Raw genomic sequence first — 19,102 nt, 5'->3', positions numbered from 1 at the left:
AATAGGAGGAATTAGTTGTGAATTTCTTCAAATTAATGTCCGTTACGCAAGGGATTTTTACCAAGTTTGATAAAATGGCCAAAAAGTGATTATTAGATGCTTATATTCCAAAGATCGCTCTATGAAAATGATCGGATCCTACCTTACCTTGTGCACTACCCCTTTGGATGGTACAAAATATAAACATGCAAGTCTCGTTGGATTAAGTATCCGAGACACAAGGTGGTTTAATCCTAACACGGGATCCCCTAAATGGCATTCCCTTCTAAGGCGGATGCATGATGTCAGTTTATTAAAGCAATAAAACATGCGATTTAAAGAAAAACGTGCCCTAAGGGAGCCCTTTATACGCCAGGGTAAGCCTAAAAATGACATGCCATTATTAATTTACGAATGAAATATACCGAAATTTCTAAACGTACAAAAACCTATCTATAAGGGTAGGTCCTAAAAGAAGGTCATGCCAGACCTCTTATTTGCTAGGGGTCTGTGAATGCAATGGGGACACAAAATCAAGAAAAGTTAGTTCAGCCAGATAAATACACATAACATATTGTGGCAACGAGATAAAGCAATAAAATCAATACAAAGCAATAAAAGGGAAAAAGGGGTTGGATCCCTCCCCTCGTGAATAGTGTCCCTAGCTCAGGATAAGGCCGACTCTACCCTAGGCAAGCTATCATGGATGCATGAGGTATTGGCTCACTAATGCATCTAGACTCGATAGGTTTTAGGTCCCCGAGCTTTCAGACTTGGAAACCAAGGGTCATCAATCCCAAGGTTCTTTGTCGGTGGCTCGAGCGATTCCCCAGACATTGCTACGCACACGTCGTGTCACGGCTACATGTCCAGGTGAATCTAAAGAAATCCTCAACCTTCGACTAAAAACTAAAGGCTATCAACCCAAAGTTTAAAGCGGAAGATTGAGTGACCCCTCGGATCATGCTACACACACGTCGTGTCACGATCACATGTCCAGGTAGGTCGCCTAAAATCCTAATAGGGTGGAGTGGCGTGACAAGCCACTAAAAGAAAAATAAATGAGAGGTGAAAAATTAAAGCGTATGCACGTATGCTAGTGCTCGTTTGGAGGGGAGGGATCAAGAACCAATGCGAGGCTCTAGGGTGATGTCCCCCACCCAAATGCAATGCAAAGCGTGAGATAAAACAAGTAAAACATACATCCAATCAACCAATCATACATACATGAGTGAGGGAGTAGTTTGATACGCGCGCGAGGCAAAAGGCCCTAAAATGGAAAATGCAACCCTAATATCCAAATGCTATACATAAAAAGGGCAGAAAAAGGAAAAGAATAGCTAAATCAAATGCTTGGACCCACTTAGGAAATCCCCAGTGGAGTCGCCAAGTTGTCGCGCCCCACTTTTGAAAGAGGTGAAGTGTGGTGTGTGAGTAGTGTGAAATATGTATGTGAACGTGTGAAAGTGAAAATAAAGGCCGTGGGATTGTAAAATGCGACGGTTTGGCCAAATAAAGTTCAATAAGGGTTTTGGATGAATAAATGGAGTCGCCACTTGGTATAGAGTTAGGGTGTACCAAGTCACCCAAAAATGATTTTTGTTTTGTTTTTTGAAAGAAAAAGTAAGCCAACCCTTTTAAAGAACTTTTTAGGTCTACGTAACCAAAGAAAAGGATCGGGGGTCACATTTGATAAGGGAGAAGGCAAAGGCAAAGCCTAAGGCACTCTCTTACCCTAGCCAAATCTAGTTGCGTGACTTAGCCCCACTTTTCCTAATTATTCTACCCAAGGTATGTATCGCATGTTGGATATGACTAATGGATGCGAAAAGGAAAGAAAAATGCAATCCTAAATCTAAAATGTTTCTCATGAGGCTTTTAGGTCCCAACCACATGAATTGTGGTGGCCAATAAGGAAAGCTCTCATAGAAGTCGTGATTAATGCAAGTGAGGACTCAAGTGTAAGTGTGCAAGTGTGACAAAATAAAGGTGTTTGTGTGCAAGTGAATAAAATAGGATAGTAGATACATAAGTGCAATTGGGTGCCATTTGTGAGATAGAAAAATAAATAAGTGATAGGAAGAAAGTGGTGAGAAAGTATAGATTGAGAAAAAGTCTAAGTAGTGAGAAAATGTGGCTAAAAGAGTGTGGATGTGATATAAAAAGAATGCAAGTGTATGACCCTAAGGGAATGCATCAGGTCGGGCACGGGAAGGACTCCTAACTTTACGACTTTGATTTTCCCTTGGATTAGAAGAAAGAACTAGCGTGCTAAGGCTATTTTGTAACCAAACTCGCTCGTTTCCCTTATCGAAAGGGGACTTTCAAGCAAATGTACCCTATAACTAGCATGAGGATGCAAAAACCTAAAATGTGGGGAAAAGGATTGGAGGAGCATGTCAAATGATAAAAAACTAAGAAAAATGTATGAAATGTAGTGAACATGCAGGTATGCACTAACGAAAAGGAAATCCCTAAGGGTCTAGCGTTGGACTAGCCCTTTCTATGAATTCCTAAAGGAATAATGAGCCACAACTAGCATTGGACTAGTGTGGTGACGTACATTCATCCATCACATTCATCTACGACTATAGAAAGCAAGTAGACATGCCAAACACTCATAAACACATAGCACATAACACTTAGCATGCTCGACTAGATGCAAGAACCTAATAAAGCAAGTAACACATAACATATAGTCATGCAACCAAACTAATGAACCTATTACATTTGCTAGCTAGGCACACGTCTTCAGTAGGTCTTCATCAAATGCTCTCCAAACCCTATCTATTACAAGCCAAGAGGTGTACACATACCCCATAAAAGAATAACTTAATAAAAGCAAGAGTAAATGAAATAAAGGAACTAAAGAAAGGTAAGAAAAGCAAATTAGACATGCAATTCTCACTTAGCACGTTGGATCACATAGGAGAGACAAAAAGATAAAAGAAATTATACCTCCCCCTTTTGTGGTGCTAATAAGGTGGACAAGACTTAACTCGGGCTATAGTCACCAAAGAATGGGATAACTTGGGCTAAATCCATCAAAACAAAAGATTAATGCACCAATTTAATAGTAAATTATAATCAAAAACAAGTTAGACCAAATCAATCCTCAAATCCATCTCAAAATGTAATCAAATAATGCACGGTTACCAAGAAAGATAGATTACCAATCAAATTTTGAAGTAAACACTACTATTGACTCACTTGCATACATTAACAATCTCTCAAGTCCGATCAAACATTATGGAATTTCAAGGGTCCAAGATCAAACAAGGGTCAATGAGTGGTTTAATTTGCATTTTAGGACCCAAAAGCAACCATTAATCAATCAATCAAGGCCAATTGAAATATTCAAGAGCTTCAAAGGTCCCAAAAATAATAAAAGAGCCAAGTAATGATCAAGTAATGGTTCAAATGCAAATATTTTAGGGCCTAATTGCAAGAAATCAGCACATATTTGGGCCTTTGAAGAAATAATTGAAAAATTAGGGGTTAAAGCATAAATTTCAGAATTATTTCATGCATGCAACGTAGAAGATTTCTGCATTTGAGCTTTCTACAACTAAACGTACTCCGGCTGCATTTTTTCATTTCATTAGCAACTTCTAAGCAGCTTTTATTCCATCTATCCAAAATTTGTATTAAGCATCAAAACAAACAAATTCCACATCTAACAAACAAAACATGGAAGGAAATTATGCAAATACTTATGAAACATTTATGCAAGATGAAAGAAGATTGCTGCAATTCGGAAGCCTTTGCAACAGGTGAAGCTTTTTGGGCAACCAAACTAGTTGTGACTTTCATTTCCAAATGCAGACTTCAGACCCAAAAGGATAGCTTTGTTCAAAACAGAAAGTGTTAACCAAAATCATAGTGTGGAACTAAACTACAAGGCCCGAAACTTTGACAGCAAACAAGCAAAAAAAACATAACAAAAACTGATGCAAATTTCTTGGAAACTTTCATGCAAAAATGGTTTGGCTACTTATTGTCTATGTGGCTAACAAACGTTCAATCACAGCTCAAGTATTTTTAGACCCAAACACCAAAACCCAACACTAAATCATTCCATTCCTCGCCCTCAATACAGATTAAACATGCAACTTAGGTGTAAAGACTTGGGGAGCAACCACGGAACAGAAAAACAGAACTGAAAATGCAACTTCTTTGTGTTTTACTGCAGAATTTTGCAGCGACAAGCTCATGTAGATTAAATTGCCGAAACATGCATGTGGTATATCAAGTGACCAACAAATCCCAGGTCTCGATCAAATTATAAGTTTCAGCAACAACCAGAACAAGTAACTCCAACATCCGAACAGGCCAAGACAGATTTTTTCACTTTTAAAACCAAAAACTAGCAAACTCATCAATCAATATACAAACGAACCTCAAACAAAAACCAGAAAAACAGGCTAAACTAGAACTTCAATGAAGTCGAATCTCCCGTTTTTAGCCAAATCAGATGCGATATGCATATTAATTTAACAGAGACGCTGCAAATGAATCAAAACCCAGTTCCATCTTAGCGAATTGGGCTCCATTTAGCGATAGGAAATGAACAAGAAAAAGGGTGGAAAGTTACCTATTCCACTGCCTTAAACCCGTACCCTCAGCAACAAGCGCAACGGCGGTAGAAAGATAGCAGCACCAGCAATGGCAGCGCTACCACCTCAGTCAATATTTGAAGATAAGATCCTCGATGCTCCTTGGTTGCTCTCCAGATGAAACACTCTGCCTTTCCCTCTCTCGCGGTTGTTTTTCTCTTAATCCAAGCCCCCCTTCTCTTTTGGCTGCCCTTCTCTTGCTGCCGTTCTCTTCCGTCGTACACACACACTCTCTACTTCCTCAAGATTTTTCAGCCGCCACTCTACTCAGCTCTCTCCCCGTGAGCTTTTTCTGTGTTTTTTTTTATTTTTTTATTTTCATCCCCTATCGAGCTCTAGCCGATACTCTATCCTTCTCTCCAAAACTTCTAGCCATCACTAACTCCTCTCTCTCTCTTCTCTAGGTTTCTTCCTCTCCTGACCCGAAGCTTTCTTCTTTTTCTGTTTTTCTCCCAGCCCCCAAAGACCCAGTCTTTTTCTTTTTGTTTTTCCGTTCCTCTCTTCTTTGTTTGCTGTTTTCTTTTTCTTTTCTTTTCCCAGACTTACAGCCGTCATGCTCTATCCCCGTATCTCTCTCTTGCATCTCTTTCTTTTTATACCAGGAACTTCCAACCCTAAACCCTTAGCAACTTCTTCTGCATTTGCATCCAAGGGGCTGCCCGATCCTCCCTTGCAAGTTACGACAAAACGCAGCTTGCATACCGCGTATTCCTCTTTTTTTTTTTAAAGATTAATTAAAATAAAAATAAATAAAATGCTAAAAGATTGAATTTAAAAGAAATAAAGATATTTTGTGAGCAATTTTCTTCTTTTTTCAAATTTTATGTTAGAAACTTAAAAATTAAAATTAAAAAAACTAAAAAACTAAAAAAGTGAATAAAACTTAACACGACAAATAAAAACTAAGAAATAAATAGTAAATTATGCTAAAAAAATTTGGTGTCTACACGAAGCATGCGTCCGAAGTTGTGCAATGATTATCGGACGTCCGATCCTGACTTCTTGAGCGTCCGACAGCTTCAGCATACTTTGTCATCTTTCAATTGTACTTGATCTTTGGAACTAATTTGCTTCATAACTGAATAGATCTTTTAAGAGACATTAGTAACATCCATTTGTTTTGTAAATATCAAAAGATAGGGATCAAGATCAACAAAGTCAAACATATCTAAAACTCCACTCATTTCATAGAAAAAAAATATCAAAGCTATGGTTCCAATGTTCAAGTATAAAATAAGGTGTCCTTAACCAAGAAAGTGGAACAACCAAGAAAATGTATTAAGAGAGGTTTAACCTTCGGAAACCAAGATTTGAAATGAAGATTTAAAGTTCTAATGGAACCATGTATTCCACCATGAATTTACACCTAAAACCGTTCAACAATTGCAAAGGAGGATGGAAAGTTCTCAAAAGTTCATTTCCTAAGATATCAAGAATTTCAGCTTTTGCGCGACAAACTTGGTAAAATCAGATCTTGAGTTTTGCTTGTCCAAAAATGGAAACCTTTATACCGTTGGAAACTAGATCCAAAGTACTAAAAGTTTTCAGAAGACACTTTTACAAGGTTCCAAACAGAAAGCATTCATTTTTCAGTTCGAAGTTGCTGATTCAAGAAAGCAAGACAGAACCAGTCTTGGTTTTCGGCGATATTTGGAAATTTGGAAAAATTCACAGAAAGTGAATCAGCCTTTGAAATTTGTAACACAATGAGAGTTCCATACAAAGTTTCAAACGCAACAAGTGGAACTAAATTCGGAGTTTTGAGCGTCAAGATATAGTAGTTTAAAATCGGCTGAAATTTGTACACTGATCAGGATTTTCCAGATTTGAAGAGTCATCTTTGGGGCACTATTTGAGTATCGAAATGGCTTTGAAATCATACCAAATTTGGTACACTTAAACTTCCATATATGAGCTACCTCTCTATAAAAAATTTAGATAAAAATTCACATGGGAAGGCAGTTAACAAAATGACAAAAATTTGGAAAAATTTCAAAGCTAATCTGCCAACCGTAGTTCTCTTCCTTTCTCAAACGTTTTGTCCAACACAATCAGCCCCAATTCGCTCCATTTTTTAAACCAAGATTCCAGAAACATTTAATAAGCATTTTATGGGTAAATGACACTAAAATTTTCGAAATATAACCTCCCAAAACAGGTCTGACCGTTCGGCCAACAAGGAAGGAAAAACTTCCAGTTTCCCAGCTTTGTCGCGTTTTTGAAATCAAGTCATATCTAACTCTATACAAACTCAAATTGAGAATGGTTGGTAGCGTTGGAAACTAGGTTCAAAATTCTATGATTTATCAGAAGACATCATTCTGAAAATCTTTTTACAAATGGGACAAAATCAAACCACAACGGGAGATTTTTATACCATTGGAAAGCTACAAATGTCTAGTTTTGAATGCCACAAACGGCATTCAATTTGACTTTTGTACAAAGAGTTACGTTCGAACAAAGAACACTGTCCGAGAACCCCTACTATACGTTTTTCTAGATTTGATTCTTACCAAAACTCAAGTTTTGTGCAACCAAATGAAATGATTTTTGAAAGGCACTTTGTACACACAATATAAAACATATATCCATCAATTTCACAACCAACCAAACATCAAATTTTCGAAATAAAAAGTGAACAACATGACCAGAATTTTCGTCCAGCACTCTAACCAAAATTTTCCAACTTTCTCTCCATTTTCTAACCGTAATCCTTTCATACATCACACAAACAACATTAACCAAGCAACAAATCCTCAAGGCAGCTACCTACAAGCCTCCTTAAGATTGCTAGCCTAGAGATTAAAGCAAGGTAAATGTTTTCCTCAAGTCCTCTAACCTATTTTCTTGCGTAGGGTTGTAAACCCATGAAGATTAACCTTCATTCTTGAAGAAATTGGAAAGATTAAAGGAGATGAAAGCTACCTCTTTAAACCCTTGATGAAGTCAGATTTTTCCCACCAAAAACTCTCCAAGAAACACCACAAGATGTTGCCTTTCTTCAAGCTAAGATGAATCTCCAAGAACTAGAAGGTTGGATGATGATTTGTAGACAAAATGGAAGCTAGAGGAAATGGAGATTTTCTTTCTTTTCTTTCTTGGCTGGTTGGCTGAATGGAGAGGAGAAAGATGAGGGTTTGAGTGTTTAGCTTGTGAAGGAAGATTGGAGGGAAAGTTGTTTTAAGTTGAGTGCAAAAAGTCAACTTCAAATAGTGTCTCGAATAGGGTTGTGTACTACCACTTTCTCTCTCGTTTGGTACACTCATGCACTAATCCTCCAATGTAGCTCCTTTAACACTGTAATTACTTACTCTTATGAGTCGAATATTAATTCTCAAATCTCTAATTTATCACGCAGTGTGACTTTCGAGAAATTATCGACGCGCGCGCTATAAAAGCTTAATTTTAACTAACTCACATTTAATCTCTCAATTAACTTTTCTTAGTTTACTATTGATCATCCTTTATTCTCCAAGATTATTGCACTCTTGGACTGAATATTGCCTCAAAAAACATGCATTCACTTATTTCTCACTAAACGAGTCGTAGAAAATTAATTTTGCTAACGGGACGTTTTAAAAATATGAGTAAGATATTGTTTCAAATAAATGAACTTAAAATGGCTGAAATAAATTATTCGGAGAAAACGGTTGAGTAAATAATTAAATAATCCCGTAAAATTGAATTAAAAGTAGGAAAAATTCAGGTCCTCACAAAAAATATGTCGAAAATTTTAAACTATTCTGTATTATTGCTGGTTCGTTGCATGAAGAAGGAGAAATCGCACGGGTGCAATAAAACCACAAATTTTTTTTTTCACAAACCTACAAGACAAAAGTTAAAATAATCATTCAAACAATTTAATTGAAAAATGGCACACTTGAAATTAAGAAAAATTTGGTGTCTGTAGTTTGCTCCTCTTTGTTTGAGTTTCGAAAAACTCAAGACAAAGACATAGATACCAAATTACCTACCTATCTTCTTCGACTACTACTGAACCAAAACAAACAAAGTGAATATTTAAAACAACATTGAAATATGCACATGTTTATTTACTTTTCCCTCCACATTAGACGTAACTTAAATACAAGATTGAGTGAGACTCATGTTGGAAATAAAATGAAATGAAGAACATCACAAAAAGCAAATATGCGAAGTGAGTAATAAGAGGATTACATTGCAAGTTGATATTCATTGACGGGATTAAACCCAGACCTAAACAATAAGTGAAAAATTTTAAAAAATCATTCTAAATCCGAGTCCAATTAAATAACCAATTGGTGGGATAAAATTCGAATCCAATTGTAGACACCAAATTTTTGTTTTTTTTAGCTTTGCTTAATTAATTTAATTTGAGTTTTATTTGTTTCAATTTTAGGGTTCTTTAATTTAATTTTATTTTTATTTTGTTCTGATTTATTTTATTATTATTATTTATTATTTTATTTTTTGTCTTCATACTAAATTTCAGAAAAAAAAAATGACAAGTGGAGGGGGCATGCAGGGGGACAAGTGTCCCTTTGGTTTTTGGACAACACATCACTTAAGGAGGGGGAGATTGAGACACTTGGAGGTTGTTGATTTGAAAAAGGACTAGGAGGCATATACCGAGCGGTGCGCGGTGGTATACAAAGAGAAGATGCCCAGGCAAGCTGATGCGATTGAGCACGAGACCCAAAGTGTACAAGTAGACCCTGTGAAAGTGCCCCTAGGCCCGGTGACACGAGTACGAGCTAAGAGATTCAAGGAGTCCCTCCAAGCCTTGGTACGTGCCATCCAAATCCAAGAGAAACCGGCCATTGAAGGAATTGAGTTGGAATATCCTTGCACGACTACTAAAATGCTGCTTACAATTGAAGATGCAAGTGTTCAAGCTCCAAATAGCGGGCCAAGCAGCAGTTAAGTACCCTCGCTGAGCCGTACCCTCGAACTTTCCTTGTTATTTTTCCAGTTTATTAGGTCTTAGTCACGGCTATTAATAGCCTCAAGCCGCATGTTACATTCAGTTTTTGAGAGTATTGAATAAAATTTCCAGAATTTCGTCCATTCCTTGTGGCAAATTCCCTTAGCTTGTGAAAGCTAAGTTGAACATCCTAGAGCTGATCCTAGGCTGTTCGTGACTTATCAATCAAGCACACATACTTGATTGTGGCGTCCTCTACCGTTAAATCTGTTCTTGAGTGGTCCAAGTTCGGGTTCAACTCCATCAAATCTTCATCGTGTTCCTCTAGATCCGAAGTTGCTTCCGCGTCTCGCATCACAAGCATATAATGAGGAAGGAAAAGTAATGGAGGAGGATATACTGGCTGAGGCTAATGGTTTTTTTTTCACTGATACTAATTTTTTTTCACGACCCCACTTCTCCCAAGGGCGAACCCAAGGGTATCGGCGGGCCGCCTGCCTAGCTCGCGCCAGGACTCAAAACTTAAAGTTCGAAAGAGCACTAAAAACAATATATACAATTCCAAAAGAGTTATAATTACATTCTCCAAAAGTATCGAGTCAAACCACCAAAACAAAAACAAACATTCTAACTGTTCAACTATTACAAGCCAAACTAACTATACTAGTATACGAGCCAAAAGTCCCCGCGTCGGCCCCTGCTAAGGAAAACAAAAGGAATGGGGTAAGCTATATGCTTAGTAAGTAAACAGGGGCGAAAGCATAAATTTCACGTAACAGTTACACAATAAGAGTAAAGCAAAAGCAGAAAAGTAACATCACATAATAAGGATACAGGTGGCTCCAAAGCCAACTCATGTGCCATGCGTGATCTCCTGCCGACACTCCGTCGACTGCAAATAATAGTCCGTAGAACTTCACTTGTACACCCACCGACACCTTATCACCCTCACTGGCCAGTCACCTCACAAACTTGCCCGGGCGAACGAAATCACAAACTTGAGCTTGAGTCACAAGCTCGGGTCACAAACTTGGTCACTTTCTCGGTGAACCGGATTCACAAAATTGGTTCATAAAATGAACCTACAAACTTGGTGACCTCAGACTAAGTTGGACTGCCTTCGACCAAGCCCTAACCGGCTCGAATAGTCCAACCAGGTCAAGAGTTCGCCCCAAACTCACAAACTTCACAAAATTATTCAAAATCACAAACTTTGCAAACTTCACAAACTTTATTCGAAAGTCGCCCCGAGCCACAAGCTCAAGGGTTTTGGTTCCAAAAGGTTCATATACATATGCCAAGTACAATTATACATTCAAATTAGGGTTTAGGTCGAGTGCGATAAAGTACACCCTCGCCTAAGTGCCCTTTTCACATATCTCAAACACATAGCAAAGAAAACACACCAAACCGGCCTGAATACTTACACAAAGTACAAAAGTAGTACAAATGTGAAAATCACTTCGTGCGTGTTCGCTAGTAGGGCCCACCAGCTCCGCCTAGCTCACCACGATCTGAAATAGAAGATTGCATCACATGATGTCATAAACGGCCACTAACGTGCCCAAAACAAATAAAACAGCAACATCGGCACACGCAAGTACGGAAAGGGCACACGCACGCGTGCGGAAACGGCAAACGGCAGATTTGATACTCATTTCTAGTTCACCCATAAGTTGAGCTACGAATATTGGATTAAGGCGGATGAGATGCCAAATCGAAGCTTAAAGGATGAACAACAACTGTTATGAAGACATCCAGAACTGAAACTGGAGGCTTCAGTCCCAAATGAACCAAACACAATCACTTACGAAATCTGGCCAATGCACAAATGGTCAGTTTTGAATACGAACTGTTTTCTATGCTACACATGGTCAAAAGAGCTGAAAATTGGCAGTTATATAGTTCATTCCAAATGGAACAACTTTCATGAAGGTCGGCAATCCAAATTCGGAACGGAAATTGGTCATCAGGACCAAAACAGATTTCTGGTCATTTTCACGGGCAGGCCTTGTTTGCTCGGCTATATCTCAGGTTTTATAAATCCGATTCATGAAATTCCAAGGGCGTTAGAAAGCTCTGATATAGGGCTATAAGTTTGGTGTTTTGGTCAGAAGCCCAAACAGCTTGTAACTCAGTCAAATGTGAAGCCAAAGTTCCAGCCATAAACTTTCCAAAAACGTACTAGAATCACAAACCGTATTTGACCTCAATATGCGGTAATGGCACCAAATTCACTACGGTTATCGGATGGGGGTGTAAGACCCACCGTTTCGAAGCTAAGAAACAGGAGTACAACAATGTAGAAGGCCACTCAGTCCAAATCCTAGCACAACTAGTTCAAATATGCAAAATACGAAACCAGAATTACCAAAACAGGTTTGCAAAACCAATAAAACTGTAATCGGTATAACTCAGTCTATACAAGTCCAAATGCCGAAATTCCAAAGGCATATGTTAGCTAAGACATCCAGCTACATTTCATCAGAAGACACCAACTTCAAAATCCCAACCAATTCCAGTCAAAATAGCCAAATACAAACGCAGTTTTCGCATTCTGGCCAAAGCAGAACAGCTACAGTAATTTCGACATAACTCACACTACACTAATCCAAATGACCTGAAATTTTACAGGCACCTCAAACACATCAATACCTACAACTTTCATGTTTTGAGAAAAGTCCAATTCGGCCTCTAACCCTATGATCTAAAACCGGACAGAATTGGGGGTTCATGAACCCTAACTTTCCATTTTTCCATCCAAATCCAAAATTGATTGCATTTATCAACAATTCACACTCACTAGAGTCATTTTCCACCATTACAATTCATCATACAAGTCCCCAACATCAAAATCATATTAAACCAGAAAATTCCTCAAAAATAGAAAAACTTCACCAAATCATTTCAAACCAAGATAAAAACCAGAAATTTCAGCACTCTTATCACTAATAAGCACAACATAAGCATCATTAGGTGTAGTAGGGTGTTTCAAGCTTCACTTACCAAGAACCAAGAGAGAGGAAGATGTTGGGCACCTTAGACCTTCAAACAAACTTCACCACAACCCTTACTAGCACTAGAAGATAAGATTTTATGGAGTGAAATCTAGTCTAGGCTTTTGTTTATGGAAGATTGAAGCTTATGGAAGCTTGAGAGATGGAAAATTTCCTCCCTTCTTTGAGCTTAGAGAGCCGGCCACCAAGGAGAGAAAAATGGTGAATTTTGAATGATTTTTGAGATATTTAACCTTTGGTCAAAAAAGTCAAAATTGTGAATAGTAATTCTTAAAGTCCAACCAATCATATTGTGACACTTGTCACACTCATTAATGCATTCTTATCTTCCTTTTCTCTCTCACATCACTCACTTCACACACACTACTTATCTCTTAACACCCGATAAATTTTACACAGTATCCGAAACTTAACCTTATTGGCCGAATTTTTCCGAACTTTTCGCACTAGTGGGTCCCACGTCCGATATACGTTCTTAATTTCTCAAAAACTAACTAATACTAGAAAAATCATCTAAAAACTCTAGTTACTCAATAAAAATTATCTGGGGAATTTTCTAATAAAGAAAATGTAGGAAAACGGGTTTTCAATCTTAACCGGAACTGAGGGTTTAAATCTTAATCCCTACTTAGGGTTTTCGAAATACTCCCAAAACCAAACGTTACCGCCCAATTAATGAATATATCAACGTAGAACGAACTGGGGCCTCACAGAAATGGTGATAATTATTCAAAGGATAAGCTGAGATTGGTTCTTTGGCTATCGTTCCCAGTAAGAAAAGGAAGTGGAGGATTGCTAAAGAAGCTGTGAACTAATGCTAAAATTGAAGTGCGGAATCCAGTAACAGTGAAAATTGGTTTAATTTTTTTTGGCTAGAATACTACAGTGTGATTTGTGCCTTGCATATCTATGTGAGAGAGATGGTGGATGCCTCTTTGTTTCTTCTATTGTATATAAATTCAAAAGAATACATTTCAATTGAATTAGAATTAAATTTTTTTATTATACCAAGAATACAGCAATTTTGAGAGGAGGAATTATCTAGATCATCTATGTTCAACACATAGAACTTACAAGGATAGAGCATTCATCGAAAAGAGTATTCAAATCTTAAGTTGGTCATTGGAGAGAGAGAGAGAGAGAGAATGCTCTCTATAAGCGATTTTAGGATTTTTACAGAACGCAGAGCTAAAGGCCTGCTTGTGCAGGTGATTGGGAAGGCACAGAAACTTGGTCTTGAATTCAATTGAATGTTATAATCAATGTCATAACATAATCCAAAATATCATCTTCAGACATAATTCCATAATTGTAGGCGGCAGCAGATTACAAAATTGGAAATGTACATGAAAGCAAGATAAGCATATGCCAAAATCAACTTCAGTTCAATTTCTGTATAGCACAAATTTGGCAATTTCATGGAGCCCAGCTTCCTGATAACATTCAGCAATCCGGTCCAAATTGTCATCCCAGGTGCCTTCCACAGAAGCCAAATCCAACAAGAAAGTTGCTTCATCCAAAGCAACCTGTAAACAACAGAAGGTGTAAACACACTAAAGCACACGCTGCCAAAAAGTGAAAGAGATATGTGAACTAAAACAACACAATGCAGATAACAAAGCAAATGAAGGGAAGTACAATATATGCAATCTTAAAGGTAATGAATACGACAATAACAATGTAAAGCAACATACTGTCCCCAATTGAGGATGCGTAACATCTTAAGACTTACATTCTTGGCTAGAAGCCATATCCTGTGCTTCTGTACTTGTATCACAGGCATTGGCATCCTGAGGATGCTACAAATTGAGATCAAACAATCTAAGAAGAACATCTCAACTAAGAATATTTGAATTAGTTTACCCAGTTGGGGCAGTAGGCCATCGTAGGAAAGTAGTTACAGAACCTATACACAACAAGCAATGTGTAAAGATAGAATATTGGTCTCAAATCAATATATTTTTTTTTTGACTTTTTAACTCAAACACAAGCCTTATTCACACCTGAGGTGTTTTCTGACAGGTACAGCAAGAGGAATCAAACCTCGCTTGGCCCCAAGAGAGATTAATGACTCGCCTGCTACCGGTCAATATGCCAACCTGAAAAGATAAGAACTTTTTACTGAGTAAAAAAGGAAGAATTTTAGGCACAGTTTTATAATTCAGCAGAAACTGCAAAGCAAGCTAGCTTGTCAATCACAAATTAATTACTAAAATAGATAAAAACAAAGAAAAAAGAAAAATAACAATTTATCAAGAATTGTAATTGAGCACCACAGGCAACAACATGAAACTCGTCACGCAAGTCTTTACACAAGGTAGTATCATGCAACTAAACAAATAACAAAAACAACATAAGAAGATTCAGGGGAAGAATCGCCAGACGAATCGAAAACAAGGATATTAGAAAAACAATTGACTCACTACAACTTATTAGTCTAATTAAGTGCTGTCTTGAGATGTCAATGTTTGTATGTCTGGAATAAGTAGAAGAATAGAATATCCAAAAATTGCTATTTGACATGAGAGAAAGAGATCATCATCAAGTATTTCAAAATGATTGCCTGCGGTGTCCAATCTTCATGGAAATTTAAACAGAATAGATTATCTTTTTTTTTTACAAGTATATAAATATAGTCTACCAAACAGTGACAGGGAACACTATAGCCTAATAATATGCTTAGGTTACAAAAGAAGGCGTACTTATAAACTGACAACCTATGTTGCATTTTCTCCACCAAATAACCAGAGAGATATTTAGAGAAAAAACACGCTTGCAAAAGAAAAAATGACAGGGAGAACGGGGGATGACAGGGCATACTATTTCCAATTGGGAGAGAGCTTCTTGCTTTCTTGATGGTAGAGAGGAATCTCATGTGCAAGTTCTGCTAGTCCAAAAAACTCCCTATGTTATTATAAAAGCTTTAACAACAACAATAGAAATGCAACAATGAAGATGATGTTGGTTTTTTCCCAACAAGTAACAATTTTAAACTATGCCATACCTCGAGTCACACGAAACACCATTCTGAGTGTTGTCGTTCCCCTCTGTGCTAACTTGCAGATGTAATCTTCAACCTATCCAATATACACTTAATTAAAAAAAAAAAAAAGAAAAATAGAACGCTATGAAATGCATGCCTGTACATCTAGAAAAGTAGTAAAATAATGAAATTCAACTAACATCTTGGAAGGACATGTGTGGAAATGCTCTTATTAGATACTATAATCACCGGGAAAAGAAAAAGAAACCAGTCTCTGTTTTCGAAATGAATTAAAATGAGCATGAATGATAGCAATTATTTGTTAGCCTGTGACTCTGTGAGATATATAGAGACAACAGACCTGCAATTGTGCACCCATAAACCTTGTCAAGTCTTGAACCTAGCCAAGTCAAGTTTTTTAGTAACAAAGTGACTTGGTGCACCAATTAATTTGACGCCAACATCAAATGTCTGCAAATTGTGAATGCCAGGTTACAATCTACCAAAAAGAAGTAAAGGATAATGATTAAAACAAGCATTTCAAAAAGGCTTAAAAAAAACTTGTTTAGCTTGATGACCACCCTTGAAAGAAGGCAATAAGCCATGATGAATATTAATAACAGCTTATCCATAACTTTTTAAGAAGTTTCCAGAAAGAACCTGCAGAAATCAACTGAAGTTTTGAAATACAGCCATTGCAATGTGTAATTGAATAATGCTACTCTGGTATGTCAAAGCACAAGCATATGACAACCAAAAAACATTAGAAGCAGCAAATGCAGTGATTCCAATGTTCTACTCTGTTGTATTAAAGCAAAAGACATTTGAACTGAAGATCAAAATGGTAGATGACATGAAGAAACAGAAAAATATTCTAGAATTCTAAATGTCAATCAACCAAGTCTTTGAAGGATGCTGGGAAAAAATCTCACTCTATTGACCTTATGATTGTAAATCCAAAATCATTTAGATGAACACCAACAGCAATCATTACGATATCTGCCATTGAAGAATAAATCACAAAAGGGACCATAACTCTCAACATCTAGCCTAAACCCACTTCACAGTACCTCAAACATAAGCCAGATAATCCAGAAAAGAATAAGAAGAAAGGACAAAACCAACTTATTAACTTGCCATAGAAAAATGTACCAAGAAACAAAGTGCAAGGCAGTGTAATAGACCTTCTAGAGTAAAACACATTCTTGTCCTCAGGCACAAAAACATCAGCATTGAGAATGTTTCCACCTATTGAAGCAATACATTTTGATAGCTTTGCAACTATTCCCAACTCATCCTACAATTTTCACACACCGAAAACAAAATCAAAGAATTAAAAATTCCATCTTTATACCTCATTTGGCCTAATCCAACTAAAAAATGAAAAACCATTTCAATGTCATTAATGATACCGTTACTCACTGGGCAATGGAAGACATGAATACCATGGCTGATGGAGGAAGAGGTAAATTCATCAAGAGACTTCATTTTGAAGGGCCTCTATAGATCATTAAGAATAAATATTTTTTATCAACATTAATGGTTTGGAAATATGCATGAATTTCCATGCAAGATCCTATATGAGTATAGATTACCAAGTTGTAAACTGATATAGATAGGAAAGATAGTCCACAGACAAGAAGAACGACAGTAGATCTAATAGATCAGTCCACATGACACATAACTAGAATAAGTACCAGCTCCTGCCCTGTAGCTCGACAAACATGAATTCCAAGAACGTGTAATCCTAAAGAGTAGAACCCAGTAGCATCTAGTAGATACAAAAGCTGATAAGCAAAAGACAATCCTGCAAAGAATGAACTCCCAAATGGATTTGGCTGTGAGTTAGATGGCTGTCTTGGCATCCCAGGCTGTCCAACATTATCGCACATTTCTGTAAAATCCCAAGATTAAGAATATGTTAAACAGGGAAGAAGCACTTGAACGATATCAAAGTCATGGAATACCTTTTTGGCTAAAAAAAAGGAAACTTAAATTGACAAACCAAGAGGGGCAGCCATGTGTAAAATGCATATTTATTGGTACATACTGGTATATAAGAGTTGGAAACTACCTTCCCCCCAAAAAAAAAATAAAAAAAAAGGGTAACTTCTATTGTACAAAAGGTAACCTAGTCATTTCACCATTGCGACAAAGATTCTCATTTTGTAATTTTCCTCCTTTTTTCCCCTCAGCACTTGAACTTGACCTTCTCATTCTTTTTCTAGAAATTCTGCCAAACAAAAGCATGTCATGGGGGGAGAGGGTGAAAATTTTCTTCTTTTTTTAGCATCATTAACTACAAAACTGCAAGGTGTTCCATTAAATGCTGTCATTCTTCATTTTACAGATCCACTAAATTTAACACCCTTTGAATTCTGCTTCGCTACATCAGCATCCAAACTTAGCATGATCCCTTTATTAAGCAAATTGTAAACAGCATCAAGTAGGCAAATCAAAAGGCAAAAGCAAACGGTAAAACATTTAGATTCAAATAGAAATGTGCAGTCAAGAAACCTAATTGTTTAATTGCTCTATCACATAACAGTTATTTTGATGTTACCTAAATTTCCAAATTCTTGTCTATTTAATCTGAACGTATAGTTGCACCTACATTATTGAGCACTACCAAAAGCAAAGGATATCATTAAAAATGAGGGAAAAAAATAAAACTACACTACTTACCTGTAAAGTATTTAAACATTCACCAAGATGAAGAAAGGTTCCCTAACGACTTTCAGAATCTAGATATTCAAATCCTCAACTCTTTCCACAATTTTCACATTTTTTTGAAACATTTTTCATAGTGTGATAAAGATTTCAATCATATATCAGAATAATTGTCACCTTAATTCACCAGATTCAGGACTGAATCAATCAACAAATAAACTGTCAGGAAATTTTTTCCTTTCTCCAGAAACCGTGTGTAGGACAAATGTGAGAACCCGTAATTTGCATTTTCTAGGTTTTCGTTTTTTCCATGGCTTGTTTTCTGCACTTTCTGTATCCGGAAAATTTTCTAGATAAATTTTATGAGTAAATATGGTTTTTAAATGATTTTTTCTAGTATCGAATAGGTTTTGAGAAATTAAGAACGTATATCGGACGTGGGACCCACTAGGGCGAAAAGTTCGGAAATTTTCGGCCAACTAGGTTAAGTTTTGGATACTGGATTTAATTTACCGGGTGTTAAGAGATAAGTAGAGGATGTTATTTGGATTGGTATAAGAGAGACAAAAGTGATAGACTTGCATTAATTAAGTGACAAGTGTCACGTGGCTATTGGTTGGACCATTTGACTACTATTGCATGTCTTACCAATTGACTTAAATATCTTAAAAATTCACCAAAAATCTCTTATTCTTGTCTTCCTCTTGGCCGACTTTCTTGAGCTTCAAAAGAGAGAAAAACTCTTCAAGTTTTGGCTTTCATCTTGCTTCAATCAAACCATCCAACCTTCTAAACTTGTTTCTACTCCATAAAACCTCTTCATTTAGTGATAGTGAATTGTTTGGTGAAGTTGTTTGGAAGCTTAAGGTGACAAGTTGCTCTCCCTCTTGTTTTACTAAGGTGAATGGTGGATGAACCCCTTTCCTCCCTCTAA

At 37.0% G+C, this 19,102-nt stretch overlaps 1 long non-coding RNA gene across 1 annotated transcript; it reads right to left on the bottom strand.

The window, feature by feature from the left end:
- Positions 1-15,315: 15,315 nt before the first annotated feature.
- LOC113692767 (uncharacterized) lies at positions 15,316-15,911 on the bottom strand. The gene is made up of 3 exons (XR_003449051.2): positions 15,860-15,911; positions 15,520-15,592; positions 15,316-15,399 (listed from the first exon to the last, which is right to left on the bottom strand). It is a non-coding gene; the product is annotated as an uncharacterized lncRNA (long non-coding RNA).
- Between the last annotated feature and the right edge of the window lie 3,191 nt (positions 15,912-19,102).

The sequence above is a fragment of the Coffea arabica genome, chromosome 6c (genome assembly GCF_036785885.1).
Source record: "Coffea arabica cultivar ET-39 chromosome 6c, Coffea Arabica ET-39 HiFi, whole genome shotgun sequence".
Classification (NCBI taxonomy): Eukaryota; Viridiplantae; Streptophyta; class Magnoliopsida; order Gentianales; family Rubiaceae; genus Coffea; species Coffea arabica.
Note: the sequence above shows the minus strand (reverse complement) of the source record. Positions and strands in the feature narration are given on the sequence as shown.